Source organism: Perca flavescens, chromosome 18, assembly GCF_004354835.1.
Source record: "Perca flavescens isolate YP-PL-M2 chromosome 18, PFLA_1.0, whole genome shotgun sequence".
In the NCBI taxonomy this organism is placed as follows: Eukaryota; Metazoa; Chordata; class Actinopteri; order Perciformes; family Percidae; genus Perca; species Perca flavescens.
In genome coordinates this window covers 8,073,421-8,093,420 of record NC_041348.1, presented here as the reverse complement: position 1 = coordinate 8,093,420, position 20,000 = coordinate 8,073,421, and the positions used below count along the sequence as shown (strand labels likewise).

Genomic DNA, 20,000 nt, shown 5'->3' with positions numbered 1-20,000 from the left:
AAAATAAGGAGTTTGGCTGTTGTGGGAAAGTTGACTGTGATTTTTGCATTAATGCCCATTAATTGACTGTGATGGCTGGGAATTGAACCCATGTCAACTGCTTGGAAGGCAACTATTACCTGTAAATGCAAATGCACTGGTTGGAAATCAAACTTGGGCAAAATGCTTGCACTGGTATTTCATCAATCATAGTGGAAAAGTAGCAAATATTTTGCCTTTCTGCTTACTTCTTGAAAAATAAAGCACACAACAGCAAGAAATTTACTGCGATGGCTGGGAATCGAACGCATGTCAACTGCTTGGAAGGCAGCTATAACCTTCTAAATTAGTTTAAAAACTGCAGTGCACTGGCTGTGTCTGCAGACCCTAGTAGAGGCCGCTTGATTGGTTGATATGCTCCCTTATTTGTACCGTAACAGAGATCTAATGTTTTATCAAACCAGGTTGGGCAAGTAACTTAATAATACAAGTTATTTAAGGAATTTTCCAGGAACACATGATTACAATTTGAAAGCAAGGAGTTTGGGTGTTGACTGTGATTTTTGCATTAATCCCCATTAATGCAAGGAGGTCTGGACAACCCTCTGTGCTATACAAATTTGCTCAAATCCTTCTCAATTGCTGAATAAAGCTGGACATGGGTACAGCACATGTACTTGTTACTTCCTTGCATTTCTTCTGTCATTGAATCTTTTGCAGATCTTTTACAGACTATACCATAACACCTCCTGGAGATGCCGGGATTGAAAAATAAAGCACACAACAGCAAGAAATCGACTGGGATGGCTGGGAATCGAACCCAGGTCAACTGCTTGGAAGGCAGCTTTCACCACTATACCACCATTGCAGGATGAAGAAGAAATACTGGGCAAAAACATGCAATGTTGTATTCTTTTTTGACTGAAATAAATGCTAATAGATGTATTGTTGAAGATGGGTGGCTTCCAAATCGCCCATTGGAAGGCATATAATCCATCTGAAAAATAAGAATTTGTGATGTGTCAAAGTTTCGCTGTTTTTGTAAATAAAGCCCACAACAGCAATGACTGATGGCTGGGAATCGAACCCATGTCAACTGCTTGGAAGGCAACTATTACCTGTAAATGCAACTGCAAATGCACTGGTTGGAAATCAAACTTGGGCAAAATGCTTGCACTGGTATTTCATCAATCATAGTGGAAAAGTAGCAAATATTTTGCCTTTCTGCTTACTTCTTGACAAATAAAGCACACAAGAGCAAGAAATTTACTGCGATGGCTGGGAATCGAACGCATGTCAACTGCTTGGAAGGCAGCTATAACCTTCTAAATTAGTTTAAAAACTGCAGTGCACTGGCTGTGTCTGCAGACCCTAGTAGAGGCCGCTTGATTGGTTGATATGCTCCCTTATTTGTACCGTAACAGAGATCTAATGTTTTATCAAACCAGGTTGGGCAAGTAACTTAATAATACAAGTTATTTAAGGAATTTTCCAGGAACACATGATTACAATTTAAAAATAAGGAGTTTGGGTGTTGACTGTGAGCTACATCCCCTGAAGGTTTTCAGATTATTTTGACTTTTTTCTGAGATCCCTGAATAAAAGAAGAAACCTGGGTAAAACATGTCTTGTCAATGTTGTATATGGCCTTAAAACCTGTAAATGCAACTGCACTGGTTGGAAATCAAACCATGGAAAAATGCTTGCACTGCTATGTTATCAATCATAGTGGAAAAGTAGCAAATTTTTTTTGCTTTCTGCTTACTTCTTGACAAATAAAGCACACAACAGCAAGAAATCGACTGCGATGGCTGGGAATCAAACCCATGTCAACTGCTTAGAGGCAGCTATTACCTGTAAATGCAACTGTACTGGTTGGAAATCAAACCTGGGCAAAATGCTTGCACTGCTTTGCTTCTTGACAAATGAAGCACACAACAGCAAGAAATTGACTGCGATGGCTGGCAATCGAACGCATGTCACCTGCTTGGAAGGCAGCTATAACCTACAATTTAAAAATAAGGAGTTTGGCTGTTGTGGGAAAGTTGACTGTGATTTTTGCATTAATGCCCATTAATTGACTGTGATGGCTGGGAATTGAACCCATGTCAACTGCTTGGAAGGCAACTATTACCTGTAAATGCAAATGCACTGGTTGGAAATCAAACTTGGGCAAAATGCTTGCACTGGTATTTCATCAATCATAGTGGAAAAGTAGCAAATATTTTGCCTTTCTGCTTACTTCTTGACAAATAAAGCACACAACAGCAAGAAATTTACTGCGATGGCTGGGAATCGAACGCATGTCAACTGCTTGGAAGGCAGCTATAACCTTCTAAATTAGTTTAAAAACTGCAGTGCACTGGCTGTGTCTGCAGACCCTAGTAGAGGCCGCTTGATTGGTTGATATGCTCCTTATTTATTTGTACCGTAACAGAGATCTAATGTTTTATCAAACCAGGTTGGGCAAGTAACTTAATAATACAAGTTATTTAAGGAATTTTCCAGGAACACATGATTACAATTTAAAAATAAGGAGTTTGGGTGTTGACTGTGATTTGATTTTTTTCCCCATTTTGATGCTGGGGTCTGGAAACCCAACTGTGCTATAAATTTGCTTTTTGTAAATTTGCTCAAAAACCTTCTCAATTGCTGAATAAAGCAAACCATGGGTACAGCACATGTACTTGTTACTTCCTTGCATTTCTTCTGTCAGTGAATCTTTTGCAAATTTTTACAGACTATACCATAACACCTCCTGGAGATGCTTGAACTTCTTGAAAAATAAAGCACACAACAGCAAGAAATGTTTTCGACTGACACTGGCTGGGAATCGAACCCATGGTCAACTGCTTGGAAGGCAGCTATTACCTGTAAATGCAACATGTACTGGATGAAAACCAGAAACCCTGGGCAAATTGTTGCAAAAGTGCAAACTCATTGCTTGGTTTTGAGACTGAACAGATCAATAAATGGCTAAAGAAGAAATTGTTGAAGAAATGGGTTGTCTTGTGCAAAAAATGCAACAAAGATAAGGCATCTGCTCTCTGGTAGCTGGGAATGGAAATGTCAACTGCTTGGAAAGGCAGCTTGGTTGTCCTTTGAAATGCAAAATAAGGAGTGATTTAAACATGCTCAAAAAATAAAAATGCTGTATTTTTGCTTTCTGTGTATAACAAATGTATAACACAACAGCAAGAAATTGACTGCGATGGCTGGGAATCGAACCCATGTCAACTGCTTGGAAGGCAGCTATAACCTACAATTTAAAAATAAGGAGTTTGGGTGTTGTGGAAAAGTTGACTGTGATTTTTGCATTAATGCCCATTAATTGACTGCGATGGCTGGGAATCGAACCCATGTCAACTGCTTGGAAGGCAGCTATAACCTACAATTTAAAAATAAGGAGTTTGGGAAAGTTGACTGTGATTTTTGCGTTAATGCCCATTAATTGACTGTGATGGCTGGGAATCGAACCCATGTCAACTGCTTGGAAGGCAGCTATTACCTGTAAATGCAACTGTACTGGTTGGAAATCAAACCTGGGCAAAATGCTTGCACTGGTATTTCATCAATCATAGTGGAAAAGTAGCAAATATTTTGCCTTTCTGCTTACTTCTTGACAAATAAAGCACACAACAGCAAGAAATTTACTGCGATGGCTGGGAATCGAACGCATGTCAACTGCTTGGAAGGCAGCTATAACCTTCTAAATTAGTTTAAAAACTGCAGTGCACTGGCTGTGTCTGCTGACCCTAGTAGAGGCCGCTTGATTGGTTGATATGCTCCCTTATTTGTACCGTAACAGAGATCTAATGTTTTATCAAACCAGGTTGGGCAAGTAACTTAATAATACAAGTTATTTAAGGAATTTTCCAGAACACATGATTACAATTTAAAAATAAGGAGTTTGGGTGTTGACTGTGAGCTACATCCCCTGAAGGTTTTCAGATTATTTTGACTTTTTTCTGAGATCCCTGAATAAAAGAAGAAACCTGGGTAAAACATGTCTTGTCAATGTTGTATATGGCCTTAAAACCTGTAAATGCAACTGCACTGGTTGGAAATCAAACCATGGAAAAATGCTTGCACTGCTATGTTATCATTCATAGTGGAAAAGTAGCAAATTTTTTGCCTTTCTGCTTACTTCTTGACAAATAAAGCACACAACAGCAAGAAATCGACTGCGATGGCTGGGAATCGAACCCATGTCAACTGCTTAGAAGGCAGCTATTACCTGTAAATGCAACTGTACTGGTTGGAAATCAAACCTGGGCAAAATGCTTGCACTGCTTGCTTCTTGACAAATGAAGCACACAACAGCAAGAAATTGACTGCGATGGCTGGCAATCGAACGCATGTCACCTGCTTGGAAGGCAGCTATAACCTACAATTTAAAAATAAGGAGTTTGGCTGTTGTGGGAAATTTGACTGTGATTTTTGCATTAATGCCCATTAATTGACTGCGATGGCTGGGAATCGAACCCATGTCAACTGCTTGGAAGGCAGCTATAACCTACAATTTAAAAATAAGGAGTTTGGGTGTTGTGGAAAAGTTGACTGTGATTTTTGCATTAATGCCCATTAATTGACTGCGATGGCTGGGAATCGAACCCATGTCAACTGCTTGGAAGGCAGCTATAACCTACAATTTAAAAATAACAAATTTGGGAAAGTTGACTGTGATTTTTGCAATGCCCAAATTGACTGTGATGGCTGGGAATCGAACCCATGTCAACTGCTTGGAAGGCAGCTATTACCTGTAAAAATCAACTGTACTGGTTGGAAATCAAACCTGGGCAAAATGCTTGCACTGGTATTTCATCAATCATAGTGGAAAAGTAGCAAATTTTTTGCCTTTCTGCTTACTTCTTGACAAATAAAGCACACAACAGCAAGAAATTGACTGCGATGGCTGGGAATCGAACGCATGTCAACTGCTTGGAAGGCAGCTATAACCTACAATTTAAAAAAAAGGAAGGAGTTTGGCTGTTGTGGGAAAGTTGACTGTGATTTTTGCATTAATGCCCATTAATTGACTGTGATGGCTGGGAATTGAACCCATGTCAACTGCTTGGAAGGCAACTATTACCTGTAAATGCAAATGCACTGGTTGGAAATCAAACCAGGGCAAAATGCTTGCACTGGTATTTCATCAATCATAGTGGAAAAGTAGCAAATATTTTGCCTTTCTGCTTACTTCTTGACAAATAAAGCACACAACAGCAAGAAATTTACTGCGATGGCTGGGAATCGAACGCATGTCAACTGCTTGGAAGGCAGCTATAACCTTCTAAATTAGTTTAAAAACTGCAGTGCACTGGCTGTGTCTGCAGACCCTAGTAGAGGCAAAATTGATTGGTTGATATGCTCCCTTATTTGTACCGTAACAGAGATCTAATGTTTTATCAAACCAGGTTGGGCAAGTAACTTAATAATACAAGTTATTTAAGGAATTTTCCAGGAACACATGATTACAATTTGAAAGTAAGGAGTTTGGGTGTTGACTGTGATTTTTGCATTAATCCCCATTTAGGCAAGGAGGTCTGGACAACCCACTGTGCTATACAAATTTGCTCAAATCCTTCTCAATTGCTGAATAAAGCAGGACATGGGTACAGCACATGTACTTGTTACTTCCTTGCATTTCTTCTGTCAGTGAATCTTTTGCAGATCTTTTACAGACTATACCATAACACCTCCTGGAGATGCCGGGGATTCTTCTTGAAAAATAAAGCACACAACAGCAAGAAATCGACTGGGATGGCTGGGAATCGAACCCAGGTCAACTGCTTGGAAGGCAGCTATGCTCACCACTATACCACCATTGCAGGATGAAGAAGAAATACTCACTGCAAATCATGCAAAATCATGCAACTATTTGCTGGGTTTTGAGACTGACAATAAATGCTAATAGATGTATTGTTGAAGATGGGTGGCTTCCATGCCCATGAATAATCCATCATCTGCTGGGAAAGTAGTATTGTGTGATTTGTCATTGGTTTGACGCTACCACCTGTGGAAGGCTGTCGATGGCTGGGCTGGGATTTGAACCCATGTCAACTGCTTGGAAGGCAGCTATTACCTGTAAATGCAACTGTACTGGTTGGAAATCAAACCTGGGCAAAATGCTTGCACTGGTATTTCATCAATCATAGTGGAAAAGTAGCGACAAATAAAGCACACAACAGCAAGAAATTGACTGCGATGGCTGGGATGGCTGGGAATCGAACCCATGTCAACTGCTTGGAAGGCAGCTATAACCTTCTAAATTAGTTTAAAAACTGCAGTGCACTGGCTGTGTCTGTCTGCACCCTAGTAGAGGCCGCTTGATTGGTTGATATGCTCCCTTATTGTACCGTAACAGAGATCTAATGTTTTATCAAACCAGGTTGGGCAAGTAACTTAATAATACAAGTTATTTAAGGAATTTTCCAGGAACACATGATTACAATTTAAAAATAAGGAGTTTGGGTGTTGACTGTGAGCTACATCCCCTGAAGGTTTTCAGATTATTTTGACTTTTTTTGAGATCCCTGAATAAAAGAAGAAACCTGGGTAAAACATGTCTTGTCAATGTTGTATATGGCCTTAAAACCTGTAAATGCAACTGCACTGGTTGGAAATCAAACCATGGAAAAATGCTTGCACTGCTATGTTATCAATCATAGTGGAAAAGTAGCAAATTTTTTGCCTTTCTGCTTACTTCTTGACAAATAAAGCACACAACAGCAAGAAATCGACTGCGATGGCTGGGAATCGAACCCATGTCAACTGCTTAGAAGGCAGCTATTACCTGTAAATGCAACTGTACTGGTTGGAAATCAAACCTGGGCAAAATGCTTGCACTGCTTGCTTCTTGACAAATGAAGCACACAACAGCAAGAAATTGACTGCGATGGCTGGCAATCGAACGCATGTCACCTGCTTGGAAGGCAGCTATAACCTACAATTTAAAAATAAGGAGTTTGGCTGTTGTGGGAAAGTTGACTGTGATTTTTGCATTAATGCCCATTAATTGACTGTGATGGCTGGGAATTGAACCCATGTCAACTGCTTGGAAGGCAACTATTACCTGTAAATGCAAATGCACTGGTTGGAAATCAAACTTGGGCAAAATGCTTGCACTGGTATTTCATCAATCATAGTGGAAAAGTAGCAAATATTTTGCCTTTCTGCTTACTTCTTGACAAATAAAGCACACAACAGCAAGAAATTTACTGCGATGGCTGGGAATCGAACCCATGTCAACTGCTTAGAAGGCAGCTATAACCTTCTAAATTAGTTTAAAAACTGCAGTGTTGGCTGTGTCTGCAGACCCTAGTAGAGCCGCTTGATTGGTTGATATGCTCCCTTATTTGTACCGTAACAGAGATCTAATGTTTTATCAAACCAGGTTGGGCAAGTAACTTAATAATACAAGTTATTTAAGGAATTTTCCAGGAACACATGATTACAAAACCCCATTAATGGCAAAATAAGGAGTTTGGGTGTTGAAATTGTGATTTTTGCAAATAATCCCCATTTATGCAAGGAGGTTGGACAACCCACTGTGAATAAACAAATTTGCTCAAATGTTGCTCAACAAAAAAACCCATGGGTTTTGCAGGGATTATTTTGACTTTTTTCTGAGATCCCTGAATAAAAGAAGAAACCTGGGTAAAACATGTCTTGTCAATGTTGTATATGGCCTTAAAACCTGTAAATGCAACTGCACTGGTTGGAAATCAAACCATGGAAAAATGCTTGCACTGCTATGTTATCAATCATAGTGGAAAAGTAGCAAATTTTTTGCCTTTCTGCTTACTTCTTGACAAATAAAGCACACAACAGCAAGAAATCGACTGCGATGGCTGGGAATCGAACCCATGTCACCTGCTTGGAAGGCAGCTATAACCTACAATTTAAAAATAAGGAGTTTGGCTGTTGTGGGAAAGTTGACTGTGATTTTTGCATTAATGCCCATTAATTGACTGTGATGGCTGGGAATCAAACCCATGTCAACTGCTTGGAAGGCAACTATTACCTGTAAATGCAAATGCACTGGTTGGAAATCAAACCAGGGCAAAATGCTTGCACTGCTATGTTATCAATCATAGTGGAAAAGTAGCAAATTTTTTGCCTTTCTGCTTACTTCTTGACAAATAAAGCACACAAGAGCAAGAAATTTACTGCGATGGCTGGGAATCGAACGCATGTCAACTGCTTGGAAGGCAGCTATAACCTTCTAAATTAGTTTAAAAACTGCAGTGCACTGGCTGTGTCTGCAGACCCTAGTAGAGGCCGCTTGATTGGTTGATATGCTCCCTTATTTGTACCGTAACAGAGATCTAATGTTTTATCAAACCAGGTTGGGCAAGTAACTTAATAATACAAGTTATTTAAGGAATTTTCCAGGAACACATGATTACAATTTGAAAATAAGGAGTTTGGGTGTTGACTGTGATTTTTGCATTTTTTCCCCCCATTAATTGGAGGTCTGGACAACCCACTGTGCTATACAAATTTGCTCAAATGTTCAGATCCTTCTCAATTGCTGAATAAAACAGGACATGGGTAAATGCAACATGTACTTGTTGGAAATCAAACCATTTCTTCTGTCAGTGAATCTTTTGCAGATCTTTTACAGACTATACCATAACACCTCCTGGAATGCCGGGATTGAACCCGGGGCCTCATACATGCAAAAATGCACTCTACCACTGAGCTACATCCCCTGAAGGTTTTTTCAGATTATTTTGACTTTTTGGGAGATCCCTGAATAAAAAGAAGAAACCTGGGTAAAACATGTCTTGTCAATGTTGTATATGGCCTTAAAACCTGTAAATGCAACTGCACTGGTTGGAAATCAACTGGGCTGGAAGGCAAAAACCAGGGCAAAATGCAACTGCACTGGTATGTTAATCAATCATAGTGGAAAAGTAGCCAATTGTTTGCCTTTCTGCTTAACAAATGACAAATAAAGCACACAACAAAGAAATTGACTGCGATGGCTGGGAATCGAACCCATGTCACCTGCTTGGAAGGCAGCTATAACCTACAATTTAAAAATAAGGAGTTTGGCTGTTGTGGGAAAGTTGACTGTGATTTTTTTTTTATTGTCCATTAATTGACTGTGATGGCTGGGAATTGAACCCATGTCAACTGCTTGGAAGGCAACTATTACCTGTAAATGCAAATGCACTGGTTGGAAATCAAACCATGGCAAAAATGCTTGCACTGGTATTTCATCAATCATAGTGGAAAAGTAGCAAATATTTTGCCTTTCTGCTTACTTCTTGACAAATAAAGCACACAAGAGCAAGAAATTTACTGCGATGGCTGGGAATCGAACGCATGTCAACTGCTTGGAAGGCAGCTATAACCTTCTAAATTAGTTTAAAAACTGCAGTGCACTGGCTGTGTCTGCAGACCCTAGTAGAGGCCGCTTGATTGGTTGATATGCTCCCTTATTTGTACCGTAACAGAGATCTAATGTTTTATCAAACCAGGTTGGGCAAGTAACTTAATAATACAAGTTATTTAAGGAATTTTCCAGGAACACATGATTACAATTTGAAAGTAAGGAGTTTGGGTGTTGACTGTGATTTTTGCATTAATCCCCATTAATGCAAGGAGGTCTGGACAACCCACTGTGCTATACAAATTTGCTCAAATGTTCAGATCCTTCTCAATTGCTGAATAAAGCAGGACATGGGTACAGCACATGTACTTGTTACTTCCTTGCATTTCTTCTGTCAGTGAATCTTTTACAGACTATACCATAACACCTCCTGGAGATGCCGGGGATTGAACCCGGGGCCTCATACATGCAAAGCACGCGCTCTACCACTGAGCTACATCCCCTGAAGGTTTTCAGATTATTTTGACTTTTTTCTGAGATCCCTGAATAAAAGAAGAAACCTGGGTAAAACATGTCTTGTCAATGTTGTATATGGCCTTAAAACCTGTAAATGCAACTGCACTGGTTGGAAATCAAACCAGGGCAAAATGCTTGCACTGCTATGTTATCAATCATAGTGGAAAAGTAGCCAATTTTTTGCCTTTCTGCTTACTTCTTGACAAATAAAGCACACAACAGCAAGAAATCGACTGCGATGGCTGGGAATCGAACCCATGTCACCTGCTTGGAAGGCAGCTATAACCTACAATTTAAAAATAAGGAGTTTGGCTGTTGTGGGAAAGTTGACTGTGATTTTTGCATTAATGCCCATTAATTGACTGTGATGGCTGGGAATCGAACCCATGTCAACTGCTTGGAAGGCAACTATTACCTGTAAATGCAAATGCACTGGTTGGAAATCAAACCATGGAAAAATGCTTGCACTGGTATTTCATCAATCATAGTGGAAAAGTAGCAAATATTTTGCCTTTCTGCTTACTTCTTGACAAATAAAGCACACAAGAGCAAGAAATTTACTGCGATGGCTGGGAATCGAACGCATGTCAACTGCTTGGAAGGCAGCTATAACCTTCTAAATTAGTTTAAAAACTGCAGCAGTGCACTGGCTGTGTCTGCAGACCCTAGTAGAGGCCGCTTGATTGGTTGATATGCTCCCTTATTTGTACCGTAACAGAGATCTAATGTTTTATCAAACCAGGTTGGGCAAGTAACTTAATAATACAAGTTATTTAAGGAATTTTCCAGGAACACATGATTACAATTTGAAAAATAAGGAGTTTGGGTGTTGACTGTGATTTTTGCATTAATCCCCATTAATGCAAGGAGGTTTTGGACAACCCACTGTGCTATACAAATTTGCTCAAATGTTCAGATCCTTCTCAATTGCTGAATAAAGCAGGACATGGGTAAAACACATGTACTTGTTAAATAAACCTTGTTGTTCTTCTGTCAGTGAATCTTTTGCACATTGACTATACCATAACACCTCCTGGAGATGCCGGGGATTGAACCCATGGGCCTCATACATGCAAAGCATTATCAATCACTGAAAACATCCCTTTTTGTTTTCAGATTATTTTGACTTTTTCTGAGATCCCTGAATAAAAAAGAAATGTGAAACCTGGGTGGGAATCAAATGTCTTGTCAATGTTGTATATGGCCTATTAAACCTGTAAATGCAACTGCACTGGTTGGAAATCAAACCATGGCAAAATGCTTGCACTGCTATGTTATCAATCATAGTGGAAAAGTAGCAAAATTTTTGCCTTTCTGCTTACTTCTTGACAAATAAAGCACACAACAGCAAGAAATTGACTGCGATGGCTGGGGCTGGGATCGAACCCATGTCACCTGCTTGGAAGGCAGCTATAACCTACAATTTAAAAATAAGGAGTTTGGCTGTTGTGGGAAAGTTGACTGTGATTTTTGCATTAATGCCCATTAATTGACTGTGATGGCTGGGAATTGAACCCCATGTCAACTGCTTGGAAGGCAACTATTACCTGTAAATGCAAATGCACTGGTTGGAAATCAAACTTGGGCAAAATGCTTGCACTGGTATTTCATCAATCATAGTGGAAAAAAGTAGCAAATATTTTGCCTTTCTGCTTACTTCTTGACAAATAAAGCACACAACAGCAAGAAATTTACTGCGATGGCTGGGAATCGAACCCATGTCAACTGCTTGGAAGGCAGCTATAACCTTCTAAATTAGTTTAAAAACTGCAGTGCACTGGCTGTGTCTGCAGACCCTAGTAGAGGCCGCTTGATTGGTTGATATGCTCCCTTATTTGTACCGTAACAGAGATCTAATGTTTTATCAAACCAGGTTGGGCAAGTAACTTAATAATACAAGTTATTTAAGGAATTTTCCAGGAACACATGATTACAATTTGAAAAAAGGAGTTTGGGTGTTGACTGTGATTTTTTTTTGCATTAATCCCCATTAATGCAAGGAGGTCTGGACAACCCACTGTGCTATACAAATTTGCTCAAATGTTCAGATCCTTCTCAATTGCTGAATAAAAACAGGACATGGGTACAGCACATGTACTTGTTACTTCCTTGCATTTCTTCTGTCAGTGAATCTTTTTGCAGATCTTTTTTGACAGACTATACCATAACACCTCCTGGAATGCGGGGGAATTGAACCCGGGGCCTCATACATGCAAAAGCATGCTCTACCACTGAGCTACATCCCCTGAATGTTTTCAGATTATTTTGACTTTTTTTTTTCTGAGATCCCTGAATAAAAGAAGAAACCTGGGTAAAACATGTCTTGTCAATGTTGTATATGGCCTTAAAACCTGTAAATGCAACTGCACTGGTTGGAAATCAAACCAGGGCAAAATGCTTGCACTGCTATGTTATCAATCATAGTGGAAAAGTAGCCAATTGTTTGCCTTTCTGCTTACTTCTTGACAAATAAAGCACACAACAGCAAGAAATTGACTGCGATGGCTGGGAATCGAACCCATGTCAACTGCTTGGAAGGCAGCTATAACCTACAATTTAAAAATAAGGAGTTTGGGAAAGTTGACTGTGATTTTTGCGTTAATGCCCATTAATTGACTGCGATGGCTGGGAATCAAACCCAGGTCACCTGCTTGGAAGGCAACTATTACCTGTAAATGTAAACCTGTAAACCAGTGCATTTACTGGTTGGAAATCAAACTTGGGCAAAATGCTTGCACTGGTATTTCATCAATCATAGTGGAAAAGTAGCAAATATTTTGCCTTTCTGCTTACTTCTTGACAAATAAAGCACACAAGAGCAAGAAATTTACTGCGATGGCTGGGAATCGAACGCATGTCAACTGCTTGGAAGGCAGCTATAACCTTCTAAATTAGTTTAAAAACTGCAGTGCACTGGCTGTGTCTGCAGACCCTAGTAGAGGCCGCTTGATTGGTTGATATGCTCCCTTATTTGTACCGTAACAGAGATCTAATGTTTTATCAAACCAGGTTGGGCAAGTAACTTAATAATACAAGTTATTTAAGGAATTTTCCAGGAACACATGATTACAATTTAAAAATAAGGAGTTCGGGTGTTGACTGTGATTTTTGCATTAATCCCCATTAATGCAAGGAGGTCTGGACAACCCACTGTGCTTTTTTGCTCAAATGTTCAGATCCTTCTCAATTGCTGAATAAAAAACAGGACATGGGTAACTGTGAAACATGTACTTGTTAATCTGTCAGTGAATCTTTTTGTCAGATCTTTTACAGACTATACCATAACAAAAAATGGAATGAACTGCACTGGTTTGAACCCATCTCAAACCATGGAAAAATGCTTGCACTGCTAAATTATGAGCTACATCCCCTGAAAAGTTTTCAGAATATTTTGACTTTTTTCTGAGATCCCTGAATAAAAAGAAGAAACCTGGGTAAAACATGTCTTGTCAATGTTGTATATGGCCTTAAAACCTGTAAAACCTGTAAATGCAACTGCACTGGTTGGAAATCAAACCAGGGCAAAATGCTTGCAATGCTATGTTATCAATCATAGTGGAAAAGCTAGCAAGGCAATTTTTGCCTTTCTGCTTACTTCTTGACAAATAAAGCACAAACAAACCTGGGCAATGGCTGGGAATCGAAAAAAATTACCTGTAAATGCAACTTTGGGGAAATCAAACCTGGGCAAAATGAATTGCTTGCCAATTGACAAATGAAGCAACAACAGCAAGAAATTGACTGCGATGGCTGGGAATTGAACCCATGTCACCTGCTTGGAAGGCAGCTATAACCTACAATTTAAAAATAAGGAGTTTGGCTGTTGTGGGAAAGTTGACTGTGATTTTTGCATTAATGCCCATTAATTGACTGTGATGGCTGGGAATCGAACCCATGTCAACTGCTTGGAAGGCAACTATTACCTGTAAATGCAAATGCACTGGTTGGAAATCAAACCATGGAAAAATGCTTGCACTGGTATTTCATCAATCATAGTGGAAAAGTAGCAAATATTTTGCCTTTCTGCTTACTTCTTGACAAATAAAGCACACAAGAGCAAGAAATTTACTGCGATGGCTGGGAATCGAACGCATGTCAACTGCTTGGAAGGCAGCTATAACCTTCTAAATTAGTTTAAAAACTGCAGTGCACTGGCTGTGTCTGCAGACCCTAGTAGAGGCCGCTTGATTGGTTGATATGCTCCCTTATTTGTACCGTAACAGAGATCTAATGTTTTATCAAACCAGGTTGGGCAAGTAACTTAATAATACAAGTTATTTAAGGAATTTTCCAGGAACACATGATTACAATTTGAAAGTAAGGAGTTTGGGTGTTGACTGTGATTTTTGCATTAATCCCCATTAATGCAAGGAGGTCTGGACAACCCACTGTGCTATACAAATTTGCTCAAATGTTCAGATCCTTCTCAATTACTGAATAAAGCAGGACATGGGTACAGCACATGTACTTGTTACTTCCTTGCATTTCTTCTGTCAGTGAATATTTTGCAGATCTTTTACAGACTATACCATAACACCTCCTGGAGATGCCGGGATTGAACCCGGGGCCTCATACATGCAAAGCATGCTATCTACCACTGAGCTACATCCCCTGAATGTTTTTTCATTATTTTGACTTTTTTCTGAGATCCCTGAATAAAAGAAGAAACCTGGGTAAAACATGTCTTGTCAATGTTGTATATGGCCTTAAAACCTGTAAATGCAACTGCACTGGTTGGAAATCAAACCAGGGCAAAATGCTTGCACTGCTATGTTATCAATCATAGTGGAAAAGTAGCCAATTGTTTGCCTTTCTGCTTACTTCTTGACAAATAAAGCACACAACAGCAAGAAATCGACTGCGATGGCTGGGAATCGAACCCAGGTCAACTGCTTGGAAGGCAGCTATTCACCACTATAAATCGCAAATGAAGAAGAAATACTCACTGCAAATCATGCAACTCATCTGGGTTTTGAGACTGACAATAAATTCTAATAGATGTATTGATGAAGATGGGTGGCTTCCAGTGCCGATGAGATAATCCATCTGCTCTCTGGTATAGTGTGATGTGTCATTGGTTCGCTACCACCTGTAAAGGAAGGCTTTCGTTGTCTGCAGGATTTGAACCTGCGCGGGGAAACCCCAATGGATTTCTGGTTTTATCAAACCAGGTTGGGCAAGTAACTTAATAATACAAGTTATTTAAGGAATTTTCCAGGAACACATGATTACAATTTAAAAATAAGGAGTTTGGGTGTTGACTGTGAGCTACATCCCCTGAAGGTTTTCAGATTATTTTGACTTTTTTCTGAGATCCCTGAATAAAAGAAGAAACCTGGGTAAAACATGTCTTGTCAATGTTGTATATGGCATAAAACCTGTAAATGCAACTGCACTGGTTGGAAATCAAACCATGGAAAAATGCTTGCACTGCTATGTTATCAATCATAGTGGAAAAGTAGCAAATTTTTTGCCTTTCTGCTTATTTCTTGACAAATAAAGCACACAACAGCAAGAAATCGACTGCGATGGCTGGGAATCGAACCCATGTCAACTGCTTAGAAGGCAGCTATTACCTGTAAATGCAACTGTACTGGTTGGAAATCAAACCTGGGCAAAATGCTTGCACTGCTTGCTTCTTGACAAATGAAGCACACAACAGCAAGAAATTGACTGCGATGGCTGGCAATCGAACGCATGTCACCTGCTTGGAAGGCAGCTATAACCTACAATTTAAAAATAAGGAGTTTGGCTGTTGTGGGAAAGTTGACTGTGATTTTTGCATTAATGCCCATTAATTGACTGTGATGGCTGGGAATTGAACCCATGTCAACTGCTTGGAAGGCAACTATTACCTGTAAATGCAAATGCACTGGTTGGAAATCAAACTTGGGCAAAATGCTTGCACTGGTATTTCATCAATCATAGTGGAAAAGTAGCAAATATTTTGCCTTTCTGCTTACTTCTTGACAAATAAAGCACACAAGAGCAAGAAATTTACTGCGATGGCTGGGAATCGAACGCATGTCAACTGCTTGGAAGGCAGCTATAACCTTCTAAATTAGTTTAAAAACTGCAGTGCACTGGCTGTGTCTGCAGACCCTAGTAGAGGCCGCTTGATTGGTTGATATGCTCCCTTATTTGTACCGTAACAGAGATCTAATGTTTTATCAAACCAGGTTGGGCAAGTAACTTAATAATACAAGTTATTTAAGGAATTTTCCAGGAACACATGATTACAATTTGAAAGTAAGGAGTTTGGGTGTTGACTGTGATTTTTGCATTAATCCCCATTAATGCAAGGAGGTCTGGACAACCCACTGTGCTATACAAATTTGCTCAAATGTTCAGATCCTTCTCAATTGCTGAATAAAGCAGGACATGGGTACACACATGTACTTGTTACTTCCTTTTGCATTTTCTTCTGAATCTTTTGAATCTTTTACAGACTATACCATAACACCTCCTGGAGATGCCGGGGATTGAACCCGGGGCCTCATACATGCAAAGCATGCGCTCTACCACTGAGCTACATCCCCTGAAGGTTTTCAGATTATTTTGACTTTTTTCTGAGATCCCTGAATAATAAAAAAACCCTGGGTAAAACATGTCTTGTCAATGTTGTATATGGCCTTAAAACCTGTAAATGCAACTGCACTGGTTGGAAATCAAACCAAAATGGCAAAAATGCTTGCACTTTGCTTTCTGCTTACTTCTTGACAAATAAAATCATAGTGGAAAAGTAGCAAATTTTTGCCTTTCTGCTTACCATTCAACTTTGACAAAATAAAAATAAGCACACAACAGCAAGAAATCGACTGCGATGGCTGGGAATCAAACCCAGGTCACCTGCTTGGAAGGCAGCTATAACCTACAATTTAAAAATAAGGAGTTTGGCTGTTGTGGGAAAGTTGACTGTGATTTTTGCATTAATGCCCATTAATTGACTGTGATGGCTGGGAATCGAACCCATGTCAACTGCTTGGAAGGCAGCTATTACCTGTAAATGCAACTGTACTGGTTGGAAATCAAACCTGGGCAAAATGCTTGCACTGGTATTTCATCAATCATAGTGGAAAAGTAGCAAATATTTTGCCTTTCTGCTTACTTCTTGACAAATAAAGCACACAAGAGCAAGAAATTTACTGCGATGGCTGGGAATGGAACGCATGTCAACTGCTTGGAAGGCAGCTATAACCTTCTAAATTAGTTTAAAAACTGCAGTGCACTGGCTGTGTCTGCAGACCCTAGTAGAGGCCGCTTGATTGGTTGATATGCTCCCTTATTTGTACCGTAACAGAGATCTAATGTTTTATCAAACCAGGTTGGGCAAGTAACTTAATAATACAAGTTATTTAAGGAATTTCCAGGAACACATGATTACAATTTAAAAATAAGGAGTTTGGGTGTTGACTGTGAGCTACATCCCCTGAAGGTTTTCAGATTATTTTGACTTTTTTCTGAGATCCCTGAATAAAAGAAGAAACCTGGGTAAAACATGTCTTGTCAATGTTGTATATGGCCTTAAAACCTGTAAATGCAACTGCACTGGTTGGAAATCAAACCATGGAAAAATGCTTGCACTGCTATGTTATCAATCATAGTGGAAAAGTAGCAAATTTTTTGCCTTTCTGCTTATTTCTTGACAAATAAAGCACACAACAGCAAGAAATCGACTGCGATGGCTGGGAATCGAACCCATGTCAACTGCTTGGAAGGCAGCTATTACCTGTAAATGCAACTGTACTGGTTGGAAATCAAACCTGGGCAAAATGCTTGCACTGCTTGCTTCTTGACAAATGAAAACACAACAGCAATTGACTGCAAAAAAATGCTGGAAGGCAGCTATTACCTGTAAATGGCAAATGTGCACTGGTTTTTGACAAAATGCAAACCTGGGCCCAAAACTGCTTGCAGCTATTACCTGTAAAGGAAGGCTGCAATTTGAACTGGTTGGAAATCAAACCTGGGCAAAAAATGAACAAATGAAGCACATTTTTGCAAGAAATTGACTGCGATGGCTGGGAATCGAACGCATGTCACACCTGCTTGGAAGGCAGCTATAACCTACAATTTAAAAATAAGGAGTTTGGCTGTTGTTGGGAAAGTTGACTGTGATTTTTGCATTAATGCCCATTAATTGACTGTGATGGCTGGGAATTGAACCCATGTCAACTGCTTGGAAGGCAACTATTACCTGTAAATGCAAATGCACTGGTTGGAAATCAAACTTGGGCAAAATGCTTGCACTGGTATTTCATCAATCATAGTGGAAAAGTAGCAAATATTTTGCCTTTCTGCTTACTTCTTGACAAATAAAGCACACAACAGCAAGAAATTGACTGCGATGGCTGGGAATCGAACGCATGTCAACTGCTTGGAAGGCAGCTATAACCTTCTAAATTAGTTTAAAAACTGCAGTGCACTGGCTGTGTCTGCAGACCCTAGTAGAGGCCGCTTGATTGGTTGATATGCTCCCTTATTTGTACCGTAACAGAGATCTAATGTTTTATCAAACCAGGTTGGGCAAGTAACTTAATAATACAAGTTATTTAAGGAATTTTCCAGGAACACATGATTACAATTTGAAAGTAAGGAGTTTGGGTGTTGACTGTGATTTTTGCATTAATCCCCATTAATGCAAGGAGGTCTGGACAACCCACTGTGCTATACAAATTTGCTCAAATGTTCAGATCCTTCTCAATTGCTGAATAAAGCAGGACATGGGTACAGCACATGTACTTGTTACTTCCTTGCATTTCTTCTGTCAGTGAATCTTTTGCAGATCTTTTACAGACTATACCATAACACCTCCTGGAGATGCCGGGGATTGAACCCGGGGCCTCATACATGCAAAGCATGCGCTCTACCACTGAGCTACATCCCCTGAAGGTTTTCAGATTATTTTGACTTTTTTCTGAGATCCCTGAATAAAAGAAGAAACCTGGGTAAAACATGTCTTGTCAATGTTGTATATGGCCTTAAAACCTGTAAATGCAACTGCACTGGTTGGAAATCAAACCAGGGCAAAATGCTTGCACTGCTATGTTATCAATCATAGTGGAAAAGTAGCCAATTGTTTGCCTTTCTGCTTACTTCTTGACAAATAAAGCACACAACAGCAAGAAATTGACTGCGATGGCTGGGAATCGAACCCAGGTCAACTGCTTGGAAGGCAGCTATGCTCACCACTAAACCAACATTTGGCTGGATGAAGAAGAAATACTCACTGCAAATCATGCAACTCATCTGGGTTTTGAGACTGACAATAAATGCTAATAGATGTATTGTTGAAGATGGGTGGCTTCCAGTGCCCATGAGATAATCCATCTGCTCTCTGGTATAGTGTGATGTGTCATTGGTTCGCTACCACCTGTAAAGGAAGGCTTTCGTTGTCAGCAGGATTTGAACCTGCAAGGGGGGAAATGGGATTTTGCTTCCATCGCCTTAACCACTGGCCAAAAACCCAAGTAGAAATGCTGTATCATTTTGCTCGAATGTGTATAACATTATGTAATTGACTGTGATGGCTGGGAATAACGTCAACTGCTTGGAACAGAAGAAATTGACTGCGATGGCTGGGAATCGAACCCATGTCAACTGCTTGGAAGGCAGCTATAACCTAAAAAGTTAAAAATATTTTGGGTTTGTGGGAAAATGCTTGACTGTGATTTTGACAAATAAAGCACACAACAGCAAGAAAATTGACTGCGATGGCTGGGAATCGAACCTGGGTCAACTGCTTGGAAGGCAGCTATAACCTTCTAAATTAGTTTAAAAACTGCAGTGCACTGGCTGTGTCTGCTGACCCTAGTAGAGGCCGCTTGATTGGTTGATATGCTCCCTTATTTGTACCGTAACAGAGATCTAATGTTTTATCAAACCAGGTTGGGCAAGTAACTTAATAATACAAGTTATTTAAGGAATTTTCCAGGAACACATGATTACAATTTAAAAATAAGGAGTTTGGGTGTTGACTGTGAGCTACATCCCCTGAAGGTTTTCAGATTATTTTGACTTTTTTCTGAGATCCCTGAATAAAAGAAGAAAACCTGGGTAAACATGTCTTGTCAATGTTGTATATGGCCTTAAAACCTGTAAATGCAACTGCACTGGTTGGAAATCAAACCATGGAAAAATGCTTGCACTGCTATGTTATCAA

At 39.7% G+C, this 20,000-nt stretch overlaps 4 non-coding genes across 4 annotated transcripts; all 4 read right to left on the bottom strand.

The window, feature by feature from the left end:
- Nucleotides 1–5,738: 5,738 nt before the first annotated feature.
- On the bottom strand, nt 5,739–5,810 carry trnag-ucc (transfer RNA glycine (anticodon UCC)). Its single transcript has one exon. It is a non-coding gene; the product is annotated as a tRNA-Gly (tRNA).
- A 3,943-nt stretch (nt 5,811–9,753) lies between these two features.
- Nucleotides 9,754–9,825, bottom strand: trnaa-ugc (transfer RNA alanine (anticodon UGC)). Its single transcript has one exon. It is a non-coding gene; the product is annotated as a tRNA-Ala (tRNA).
- Nucleotides 9,826–16,305: 6,480 nt separating this feature from the next.
- On the bottom strand, nt 16,306–16,377 carry trnaa-ugc (transfer RNA alanine (anticodon UGC)). Its single transcript has one exon. It is a non-coding gene; the product is annotated as a tRNA-Ala (tRNA).
- Nucleotides 16,378–18,653: 2,276 nt separating this feature from the next.
- On the bottom strand, nt 18,654–18,725 carry trnaa-ugc (transfer RNA alanine (anticodon UGC)). Its single transcript has one exon. It is a non-coding gene; the product is annotated as a tRNA-Ala (tRNA).
- Nucleotides 18,726–20,000: the final 1,275 nt, after the last annotated feature.